The 12,885-nt window shown below is 37.8% G+C and overlaps 1 long non-coding RNA gene across 1 annotated transcript; it reads left to right on the forward strand.

Annotated features, from left to right (window-relative positions):
* Positions 1-1,293: 1,293 nt before the first annotated feature.
* Positions 1,294-9,949, forward strand: LOC146545809 (uncharacterized). Its single transcript, XR_014881291.1, has 3 exons — positions 1,294-1,633; positions 6,123-6,213; positions 9,765-9,949. It is a non-coding gene; the product is annotated as an uncharacterized LOC146545809 (long non-coding RNA).
* Positions 9,950-12,885: the final 2,936 nt, after the last annotated feature.

The following is a 12,885-nucleotide window of genomic DNA, read 5'->3' on the forward strand; positions in this document are numbered from 1 at the left end:
ATTTGGGTGAGCAGAAACCTGAGATACCAAAACAACTGCCCCCTGGATGTTTTCTGTGTCTACGATAACTACTGAAGAAGATTAGAAAATTCTTACCACACAGAAACTAGATTTTAAATGACCACATCAGATTAAATTTATCAAATTTTAAGCAAAGAAAAAAAGATATCACTACCCTAAGGCCATGTTCTCCCTATTATCGCTATACAAACCTTGTCTGACATTCTTGGCAAATTTGTTATGAACTCAAAGGAATATGAGAAACAGAGAGTCCATATGTTCTTCTCAATCACTGTGAAACATTAATGCCATGGATCCAATTTTCCTCTGGAAAAACTCCGATTTTGCTCATTGCTTTCAGCAGAGTTATACCTAATTTACTTCAGTGCTTAACAGATGAAGTCCCATTTCTGAGCACATCCTAGTACATGTTCAGTACGACAGCCCCCACATTTTGCAATCTAGTCTTGTCTGTCATACTGTTGAACATCACTTTTCATCACTCAACTATTAATGATGCAAAGGGTCTCCTACTACTAATTTGTTTTCAAAATGGAAATAAATGAGTTCTAAATTGTCCTTTATTTGTATGCTTCCATTTTAGTCAAAGCTCATACACAAATGATATTAAAGTTTACTATACTATCTTTCCAGACTGCACTACCTATGAGTATTTACAAAGGAAAAGTACTTCAGTATAAAAAATGAATGTAATATACAGTAGGAATGATCTCAAAATCTCAATTAGTTCATCTTCTCAAGGGCACCATAGCAAAAATTGAATTTTATTTCCTATTTATTGCCTTAGGTTAGAAGGTACTATTCCAAGATGCCCTGGAACTGCTGTCAATAACAAATGAAAAATCCATTTGTGTGTCCATAGGGCTTACATAGGCAAAGCTGCACACATGAAGGCAGATTTTTTTGCAAATAATATAGTCACACTGGCAAATCCATTTTTAGTCTTCTGCATGATTTGAAATACCAGTCAACAGATAAAAATACAACACTGATAAACTGAGTATATCTATTTGCATTCTCTCCATCCCTGACACTGCTATAATCCCAGTTCCCACTTCAGACAGACTGTTAATCAGGGTGACTCATGATCATATTTGCAGAAATCACACAATTACTTAGGTATAGATTTATTCAAGGAGTGAACCCCTTATTAAAAATGCATAAGGCTCTAAAAATACAACAAACAACACTGGTAACAATTTTATGCATGATGTCAATTTGCTATGGCACAAAACAAACTTGTAAAGAAGATTCACTGCTGAGTGACTTTAGCTGCCTTTTTACCACCGAGTTTCAAGTAGTCCTGGATGCAGTACCAACACATTTGACAAACTGCCAGAAGCTTTTCATTGTCAGTCTTTGCTTGATGATGTTTAAAGATGACAGCAATAACTCTAAAATTCAGAGTGGGAACATTTACATGGATCAATCTAAATAGCACACGCAACTTGTAAAGAGATATGAATCTATTCTTTTGAAATTTTTTTCAATACTGCTCGGAGTGAGAAGACTACATGATAGACAGTTGTTGCCATGCCAGTTCTCAGTGTTAAGCCTTTCAACTCTTCAGCTGTCTTTCTGAATCCCCGTATGAGTTTTTATGAAGTTGAAGGTAAGAATTTTTCAGGCTCAATTTATCATGCAGTAGAGTGTGATAAATCAGATCTTTCCTACAAATTTATAACTTAGTGACTAATAGATTTTTGCTTTTCAATGATCAGCTTATACTCAGGCAACATAGGAACATCAGTAAGTTTTGACTTGAAAGCTGGACACAAAGATTCAAAGATGAGTTGATGGTTTCAGTTCAATTCTTTGTAGACTGTTGTTCTCAGCAAAATCCATCGAAACAGATACTAATAACTCAAAGATTAGAGTGGACTAGAAAAATTATTTCATGCATAAAGCAAACAGCATACTAGTTCTACCAATTTGACAGAATAAATGACTCAGGTTTCATGGTAGTCCTATGAAGACGTGGTCTTTGTTCATCTTATAAACACCAGGGCTATACTTAAAGGCTATGAATCTAAAATATATGTTTTCTTAATATTTTTAAAGCTGACGTTAGTTTTCTGATTCTTTGAATATGTGATTATCAAGAGATTCTCATGGTGATGCCAATAGTAGCAATTGCCATGACCAACAAGGTCTGCAATGGTCTGAATGTGTAAACTTCGTGTGACTGATATGTACAGTACTGCCTGCATCCTGAGGAGTGGCTTTACATTTGTTATACAGTACACAGTGCTTGTGCAGTGCATTATAGGATTCTGCCAAAAATCCCTTATATTAACGACCTCTTGTTCAACTAGAACTGCTAACTGTTGTAATTAAGCATACATTAACACTGATGGGATGTTTATTTCTTTACTTATTTTAATGGAGAAAGAATAAATCATGACATGTAACATACCAAATTTGTCTTCACACTGTTTTAGTAAATGGTACTTAGGTCCAGGAACTTGAATTGTATTCCTGACTTCCCTGACAATTCTGTGATTTTAGAGAATATTTATTAATGTCACATTTTCATGACTGAGGTATGATCACAGATTACCAGTTTTATAAGAAGAACTTAACCGTAAGTGGCAGTGGGTTCAACTGGCTGCAAGTGCTTCCAGTTGTAGTTGATCAGCACACTGGAAAATAAGGTCTAAGTTGTCCTGAACTGAAAATGTGTGTGCATTCCTCCCACTGTCTCATTTGCTCCATGTGTACATATGAACACTTAAATTCCACAATTACACTCGGTATTAAACATGTGATGGCTTAGATATTAGCATGAGTTAGACATAAGAAAACCTAAATTACCACATAGCAAACTGTCAGAAAATGTCTTCAGGCATCCTGAGTCAAGACAGGTTTGGTCATTATATCCACTATATCCAGTGGATGCAAGCTTCATTTGGCTCCCGCTTGTGAACTGTTCTATTTATCAATAGAGAAGATTGCTCTTATTTTTGTGTGGAGTATCTTGTAAAGTATCTTTATAGCGAGTCTTTTCTTAGTGCTGTAATATTCTGAATTTCCATCTACACAGACTATGCTGTCTGTGCACTGTGTGTTCAGAACCAGCAATAGAAGGTGTAACAGTGAGTGAAGAGCAAACTTCAGTATTGAGCTGAAGCTTGACACATCCTCATGCACCAAAACAGAGCCATAAATATTATATCACTGCCCCTTTTTAATGGAACAGGATTGCCCCAGAAATTCTCACTGTATCCCATTAGAAGTAAAATAGTAGGAAAAACAAAATGGACAAAGGGGAATGAGAAACACACAGGCAGCTGGATCTCACTTTTTACTGCCAAGCCCATTCCAATCCAGGAGCTTTAGAAGCGATGCTTGCCCATACCTAGTAACACAAAGAAGTTTATTTTGTCTCTGCATAAATTGGACCAAGATATAAAATTCTGAATGATTTTGAGAAATTGTAGAACATCCAATTATCTCTGATGAGTGCTTGCAATGAGTTGCACTCCTATAGCTCAGGAACTGATGCAGGAGGTGTGCTCACCTTCCAGCCAAAATGTTCCATTGGAACACTCTTTCTTTTCTGGTCAGAGTAAATTACCAGGTATGATTCAACACTAAACTTGGAATAATTATTGGGCCACTGCAAAAACCACGATCTGCTCAAGGATAATGAATTAGCTGAAAATTTATCAGAGGTTGCTATATAGAACATATTAAAGCAATCTCCGTAACTGCCACAGTCCGTTTTGCTAATGATGTTACTTTGTTTGCCACAGTAATACAGCTAGGCTAGGACAGCAAGAGGAGAAAATAAACAAGGCAGCTCTGTTCTGTGTGGGTTTGCATACAGCACCAAGTTTTATGTCACCTACAGACAGCAGGAGATCACTACATTCATTTTCAGTGTTTCTCCAAATGTTTCAGAAAAAGCTTTTTGGGCCCATTAGAGGATCCATCTCTGTGTTTTAGGTAGCTTCCCTGCTATCTCAATGGGGATGCTGTTCTGTTGGGTCCCAGCATTGCACAGAGCAGACAGCATTGTGTTATCTTCTGCTGCTATCATTTGCTGCAGAGGAGCAGAGTAGTTAGAAAACCCATTTGACTTTCATTTTTCTTATACGGGGTGTGGCATGACTGGGTATCCTGAATCCTTTTCCAAATTGTATATAGTTCCAGTGACTATCACAAATGGACCAAAATGTAAAGGTCCATCTCTGAGGCCAAAACGTAGCCAAAGCAGCAATGTCTGTGACTGAGAAAGGTTCGGTGTGTGTGACTTGATGTGAGACACCGTGGCCTGGAGGTTGGTTTGTCACTGGCTGTTGAAAAAATACACCTGCAGAGGTCACCAAGGGCACAAACAAGTTTTCAAAGAGAAGACAGGAGACCAAAACTCCTTTTTTTTGTTAAAAGAAAGGGAGCATTCCATCTTTATCTCTGGAGAGGATTCAATTTTCTCTCTGCAGTCTTCAGTGTAATTGCTGAGCACACGTGCATTCCCCTTGTGGCACTACATGGCCTCTCTGAGTGCAGTAGCAAGATTTCCTCCCTGGTAGCTCAGACTGAGGTTACAGAACCAGAGCATCAGCCTCACCAGGTAAGAGTCCCAGGCATCCCTTACAACTTTGTCTTTCCTGATTCCACCAGTGTAGATCATCCTCCATGCAGGCCCATCTCCTGCTGACACACAGCAGATGCCTCTTACAAGGTGCTGCTGTGATGAGTCACAGCTATTAACATTTGCTTCCCTGCCCCATCTTTGGCCTTATGATGCTGTGCATTTTTTAACCTGTAATAATGCCAAAAGTCTGATGTCATTTCAGGGCAAAACAGTGGAAAAATGGGGTCAGAGTGAAAGCTTTTATTCCAGTATAAATATCTGAAATAACAGCAGGCGCTCACAAGATTTGACAAAGCACTTCTCTTTGCACGCATGTTTCCTTTCCATTTTAATAAAACGTGCTCTGTTCCCAAATTCCCCCTTCTGTCATGGAAGTGTTAGAATTGGATGAGATACATATTAACCTCTTGAAAGATTAGTGATCTTCTAACATAGATTTTAATAGCTCGTTAGTGTAAAAGGAAGGATTGCTGTACTGATGGGACATAAAAGTGATTCATTTTCAAAAATAATATAACGCTTTGCATTCTCTTACTAAATCCCTCTGGCTAAAAGGGCGAAGTACAGCCATTAAAAAGCAGAAACCAGGAAAATACAGACAAGTGAATCTAACCTGAGTGATGTGCAGGAAAACACACATCACCAAAGGAGGTCAGATTCTTTTACAGGTGTAAATGGGTACCCTTCCATGATCTTAGCTACAGCTACTCACATCAGAGCAGCCAGGAATACAACTCAAAATGTTTGAATAGTTTGTTTCACACTTGTGAGAATAAAGATTGGATGTCCTTGCACTGAGATTTTGAAATATCCATGTTTTTTGTTATCTCTAGCTCACATTGTAACCCCAAAGAAGAATCACAGAATCACATAATCACAGAATGGCCAGGGTTGGAAGGGACCTCAAGGATCATGAATCTCCAACACCCCTGCCACATGCAGGGCCACCAACCTCCCCATTTAATACTAGACCAGGCTGCCCAGGGCCCCATCCAATCTGACCTTGAACACCTCTAGGGATGGACAGGGCATCCACAACCTGGAACAGGGGCAGCCTGTTCCAGCACCTCCCCACTCTCTCTGTAAAGAACGTCCCCCTGATGTCCAACCTAATTCTTCCCTCCCACAACTTAAAACCATTTCCCCTTGTCCTGCAGTTATCAACCATTTCAAAGAGATGATTCCCCAAGAAAACTTACAAGTAATCAAAACAATCAGATCTGGTCTAAAAATGAAATGTTAGCAGTAAGTCTTAAACTGAGCTGCTTGCTCTGGCTGTTTCTAATGTGACCAGATCACTCCCTGAGTACATCTTACTCAAAAGTGCCTTTGGCAGACATACAGACATAGCTGCTTTGAACACTATGCCACAGATAACCACTGATGAGCCACCACTGATCATCCAGCAAGAGATGGTTGGCTTGGTATTACTCTTTGGCTGATTAAGCTAACTTATCTTGCATTCTTCTCTCTTTCTGATGTACTCTGCTGCTGACTCCAGAACATGTCTACTAACATTTGCTCTGGCAAATGTTACCACCTTTGGAGGAGGTGTTCATACATCTGACACCACCCTTGGTGTTTTGAAGCAGGTGAGGAAATACGTTCATGTTATCACTGTGGCAGCAAGAGGCACTTAAGAATATTCTTTTCTTGCAGGTATTCAGCAGGACCCTTGAGAGGAGTAATTCATTTCTTTTTTGGCTAACAAATAGAAATGGCTGAGTTAGGTTTTTACCTGCACTTGTGCCAGTGGCCTCAATTAAAGGCACGAAAACTCTCCTTCTATACTTCTCCCAGTGAAGCTGTATATATGTACTTTTTGTAGCTAAGGGAATACTTCTTTGTTTTGCGACTACTCAATGTTGAAAAGAATGTCCTTTAAAATGTAATTTCTAATTGAACACACTGCTCTTTTACGTACTTAAGTTTTCTGTTTTTCTACTTCCTTTCCACTGTTATCTCACTGCAAACTTAAAGTATCCTCTCTGTAGTTCTGCTTTATGTTTAGTTATAAACATTTAGGTATAAACAATCAGTTGATGATGGATAAAGAGTTTTCATCAATTTTTAAAGACTAATCTAGTCAATGCATTGAAAGCAGTTTTGAAAAAAATAGTTTATTTAACTGATTCTAAATGTCTTCCTGAATTTCCAGCCAGCTTGAAATAACGTTCTTTATGTCCTATTTTTTTCCTGTTAATGAGAAGTTATGGCAGAAATGGCAGTTATTTAATTGTCCTTTAATACGAAGAAATGAACATCAATGGTCCTTAAAATATGGCATGCATGTCTGTAGGACATGAGATCTGACCTAGTGCTGTATGGGGAGGCCATCATGTGACCCATCATGGTACTGGAACCATGGTACTGGAACTCCTCAGCCATGTCTCAGGTAGCTGCCTGAAATTGGCTGAGTAAGCCTAAGTGCATGGTTGTATGTATGTCTGTTTCTCTCTTCAGCTTTTATAAGAAATACTGGTAAGTCTTCCTCATGTGCTTTGATATGGAGCAAAAAAGTATTTGAGCTGGTCCTGTGAGCAACACGTGGAGAGAACTTGTTCCACAGGCAATACTAATCATAGGCAAAACCATTAGTCATTGAATACACATTTTTGTTCATATCTGTTAAGCATTCTTTGCTTGAAAGATTTTAAATTTCCTAATTACTTTTTTCTCACCTTTTTGCTATTCTCCTCTTTGCTATTTTTCCCCACATTCGTTTTTTTCTTTGTTTAACTCTAAATGCATATGTCTTAAAGTCTACAGATTGGTGTCTAAGGACAAGATAATTTTGATGGTTTGCAAGTGGAATTTCCATGGGCATTAACATACAATGATATTTTGCCTACATTTATTTCCCTAACAGTTTTGTTCCCTGCAAAAAGAAAATTATGTAGATAAACTTACAGTAGCTTATAGTAAGTAGATGAAATTATTTTTTTCTCCAAGAAGTTCAGCTAAAAAAACATAGTTCTAAACACAATGCTGGAGACATAAATGCTGTGCAGTTAGCATGGGAGATGCTGACTGCCAAGAGTAATTAATATATTGCAGTGAATGCACCAGCTGTTGTCACTTGCTAGTAGGATCTTTTGTTAACCATCATTAAAAATACTGCAAGTTTTTTTCAATTTTAGAATGTGGTTAACTGATCTGACATTAGATTCCTCTTTACTTTTGCTCTGTACTGCAGAGATTAATTGTTCTGTGGGCAGAGATTAAAAGAATATTGATCTACAAGTCAAATCTGTCTACCCAACTTTCACATGCCTTTTTGCTTACTACATGCAAGAGTAAATTAAATCTATCTGCTACTGTATGTTTCTATTTCAGTATAAATTTCCCTTTTTATCTTAAACTCTTTATTTAGGTTTTTATAGCAAATTCTGCTCAATCAGTTACTTCTGTCTATTCAGATTCACCAGTTCTAAGATTCTTCATGCACGACAGTACCTGCTTCAGTAGGATCAGAATTATTTAGCAGCTTTGAAAATGCTTCTGTCATTTATTTTAGGAGTCAGCTGTCTTGGAAGGGCCAGGAAAGGCCAAAGTAGTTTGCATTTATTGGCAAACTATCATTTGTGTTAGTACTGACTTTTAATTTCACTGCAAAGGAGGAAAGAAAACATTATTTTGGAGAGTTTAGTCAATAGATGTTGTTCATAAAAAGTTTTTCCTTATTTAGAAGAAACCAAATGTTAAAAGTAAAATCTATACGCACACACACATAAAAACAAACAAACACAAACACACACCTACACAGAAACAACTACTACTTTACTTTAAAAGACTGGAATACATAAGTTGAGGTAATGAAAGACTAAATATCTTCAAAAATGCTTGGAGGAAAAGGTTCATAACTGTGTTCAAGTGTTTACATAATTAAAGCACTCAAAATGGATCATTTCACTAGAACAGGAACAAGGTGATGGCATACAATCCACCCAACAGTAAACATCTCAGGAAAAATACAAGGTCCGTCTGTAAGACAGAGAAGTAAAAGTCTCAAGAATGAATCTAGACAGATTCAGCTTGTGTGGTTTGTGCTTTGCCATGGAAGCTTGGAAAAGTGGCCCTGCCTCTGCTTACACAACAATTAGTGATTATCTTTATTGCAGGCTGTTGCCGATGACTAAAAACATTGGGTCTAATCAATATGACTTTCAGATCTGTATACTCATCTTCCTTTGCAATCACTGCAAGAACTGGGAAATAAAAAGGAGTGTGCTGTTGAGAAACTTAAGTCTTTCAATTCAAATGAGAGGGAAATTCAGGTTTGGTGACTAAATAAACACGTCTTTCACAAAGAAAGAGAAGAGGAAGCAAAGTGAAAGCAGTTTCTGCTGCACAGTGTTTATACTAGGGAGTGGGAAAGAGTGAAACAGCAGTATTCATTGATTTTAATCTGGTTTGCACTTCCATAAATAAGGATTTTCAACCTTCACTTGTTCATAAAATATAAAATAACTGGTACAAAGAGAACTTGCCTATTCAGAGGTATCACATCAGTCAATGCAGTTAGAAACTTGAAAAGTTTTTAAAGTTTAGTTTAGAAATTTATGCTTCAGAATTTAAAACAACCACGTTGAGCTGGGATATGGTGGATAACCCACACTATTATTTCTGCTTTTTGATAGACATTCTCTTAGGCAATAAACTGTTTCACAGCAATTTTTATATAGAAGTGCAATCAAGGAATATTTTTGTTGTTGCTTTTTCTATATTGCTTACTAATGCTCAGGATGGGTATAAATCACCTCAAGTCTTTGTATATGGTACCTTAATGAATATGTACTACAATGATACATCGTACTTTTACATCTGTATTTGGCTGCAGAGTTGATTATTAAATTTTAAATATTTTTAGAAGTACAGATTGTAGGTGAAAATGCTGGATTCTGTAATTGTTTGGACGATCAACATTGCTGCGATCCTGCATTAACTTTGAAAATTGATTTTGTATATATGATTTCAGACAAATCGGCCAAAATGCTCGAAAATTCCATTTGTGCTGAGGTACTCTGAAATTAATAAAGAAGAAGATAGCAAAAAAAGACTTGACCAATGTTTGAAATCAGTAACATGTTGGTTAAAGATTTGTAAATCTTGACCTGTGATTATTTTATTTCCTTTCTAACAGTGACTGTCCCTTCAGGAGAAAGGAAGGGAAAAATTGCTCTGCCACATTTAAATTTTTCAAGCTTCAGTAGCAGTCTTTCCCTTCACCCTGTACCAAGGTTGTCTTGTGGATGGAAGAGAGAGGTTTATCTCTTTATCAAGAGAAGAAAAGATTTTAAGTTTTTTTAGTGTGCACCTCTACCGGAAAAAAATAAAACAAAATAAAACAAAATTTGCTGTATTGATTTATTGCATTATATGATGTAATATTCTCTTTGGAGCTTCTAGGAGCTAGAGACTTATGTGAAAATCATAGCTTGTATGAAGGGAGGTTTGGGAATAGTTTCTCACAATACGACCTTTAACAGCTTCAAGGAGCTCTAAAAGCAAACTGAAGTAATTTCTAGTAAGTGCTGTTTCGTTGGACTACAGAATCGTTTGAGTTGGAAGGAACTTTTAAAGGTCATCTAGTCCAAATCTCCTGCAATGAAACAAGTCCAGACTGGCTGTGAATGTCTCCAAGGACAGGGCATCCCTCACATCTCTGGGCAACCTGTTCCAGTGCCTCATCACCCTTACTGTAAAAAACTTCTTCCTTATATCCAATCTAAATCTCCCCACTTTTAGTTTGAAACCATCTCCTCTTGTCCTGTCACAACACACTCTGCTAAGGAGTCTGTCCCCTTTCTTCTTATAGCCCCTCCAGATACTGAAAGGCCACTCTCAGGTCTCCCCAGGTGCTTCATTTCTCCAATCTGAACAGCCCCAGCTATTCAGCCTCTCCTTACAGGGAAGTGTTCCATTCCATGGATCATTTCTGTGGCCCTCCTCTGGACGCACTCCAACAGCCCCATGTCTCTCCTGTACTGAGGACTCCACATCTGGACACAATGCTCCAGGTGAGGCCTCACCAGAGAAGAGCAGAGAGGCAGGATTACATTCCTCAGCCTGCTGACCACGATATCTTATGATGTTCTATCATGAGAAAGGAGGATGGAGAACAAAGCCAAGGTTGATCATTTGAAGAATAATTTCTGACTTCCAACACGCTCATTTAGAAAACAACTAATCTTTTTCCACTCTCTCAGCGTTCTCTGACTGGTGGACAGCAAAGATATCTTCTCAAAGGAAGTAAAAATAACCCCACAGGAAAAGTTTAGTCTTGAGGTCTGAGAGTCTCACTCATATAAGGGGGGCATGCCCAGGAAGTAAACTGGTAATAAGATCCTCCAACACCAGAGAGGCCATCCCACTTTCTGGAGGATAAGGAAAGAGGGCATTGACCAGAACAGATGAATCTGCGAAGGATGACTAGTAGCATTTAGAGTAGATTCTTTTGTAAAAAGCCAATTTATGCATGTAAAATTGTTTCAGAAATACAGTACTTCACCAGGATGAACAAGTGCTACTTGTAGTTACTTTGTTTTTCTGCAAATCTGTAGGCAGAAGAAAGGGGCACTGTGTCATCTCAGTGACATTTTTATAATCATTAACGTTTCAACTTGAAATTCTCAATAGCTGCAGAGAGGCTCAGTCTCTGTGATAAATGTATCCACAATACTGATTAGAAACAAAAAAGATTAGCCTGATGTCTCTGATGTTATTGCATGCTGAAATGAAAAGTCCCAGTTTTGAGTCCCAGGCATAACGTACCTGACTTCCCCAGACCTATCAAGGGGTTAGCATCAATAACCAAGTAATGGCTGCTTTATAGTTTGAATTTTCTGACCTGATGTTTTCAAAAGGCTAATAAAAAGCCACACTGCTGAGAGGAAATTTTAGGTTGGAATGACTGTAAAAATAAAATAGTAATGATAAAGCAATTTGTGTCAGCCTGAGAGCGGAAGTTAAACCTGTAACTATGCCACTGCTGAACAGCAAGTGAAAGGAAAAGAAGCACCTACATGTTTGCATGTGCATAGCTAAGCGTACTGTGAGGTGAGATTTATGTGGGAATGGAATTTTAAGAATGTTTTGTAAAACAGCTGCTCTTCGTGGAAAGTATTCCCTCTCTTCAGAAGAGAATACCCAAGTCTATGCTGTTAGAAACAAGTGTTGATCTGCAATGTCATTTTTGGGTACAAGTTAGAGCACACATAAAAACATTATGGTAAACTTATGCTAGATATATCTTAGGCAGTATTCCTGCAAATAATTGGTAGTTGGTTCAACTGGTTGTTTTTTTTTTTTTTTGTTTGTTTGTTTGGGTTTTTTTTTAAGGCATCAGCTTTTATGGAATTGGAGCTAGAATTTCTAAAATACTCTTTGTACAAAGATGAGTGTTTAAGTGTTTAGGCCTATACCAATGTGATCTCTCACTTACTGGAGTGACTGAAATCAGTGGAGTTGCATCCCTTACACACCAGTCTTTCCATCTTAAAACAATCATAATAATAAAAAAGCAAGCACAGGAAAACAGGTGGTTACAACACCCACTCTTCTCTGAAATCAAATTGCTGCAGCTCTGCCAAATAATACCATCAGCACCTCTGGAGCTTGTACTTAGTCTTTCACATTATAAGAAGCCCTACTGGGACTTCACTGTATCTCCCGGTGCTGAGGAAAGCTGTACCAAAAGTTGAATGATTAGAACTAATTTCTTCATCTGTAACAATATGAGCTGTAAGAATGTAGTGTTTCTGGGTTATTATCCCTTACTTTACACTCAGGAAACAGATCATAAAATGCCATAACTTTTCTCCCCGTTTATTTGGGATGACTACATTTGAAATTCTGGTTTTCCCTTCACAAATGTAGTCTGTGGGATACTCAAGTGTTTCAAGTTATTCAGATAATTATTTTACAGAACAATTTATCTGGAGAACCATAATGGGAAGACAACTGCTTTAACCTTTCCTTTTACAAAGTGTATTATTTCCTTCCTTGAATAATTTTCTTATACATATATGTACTCTTGTGCTTATTATGGTGGAGGTGAGAAATGAAATGTAGTGGCCAGTCTTGTGCCAGTAGTGGCAGTGAAGCCAACTGCCTTCTGCTAACCCAAGTTCTGTACCTTTGTAGCAGATTTCTCTCAAATACTGCCAAGCTACACTCTTCATTTTCCTACCAGTTTTTAGTTTCCATTATGTTGGTTGTCTGTTTTCTCCTTTTCTTCTGCCTTCTAAGATCAGTGCTTCAGG

Source organism: Meleagris gallopavo, chromosome 1 (assembly GCF_905368555.1).
Source record: "Meleagris gallopavo chromosome 1, MGAL_WU_HG_1.1, whole genome shotgun sequence".
Classification (NCBI taxonomy): Eukaryota; Metazoa; Chordata; class Aves; order Galliformes; family Phasianidae; genus Meleagris; species Meleagris gallopavo.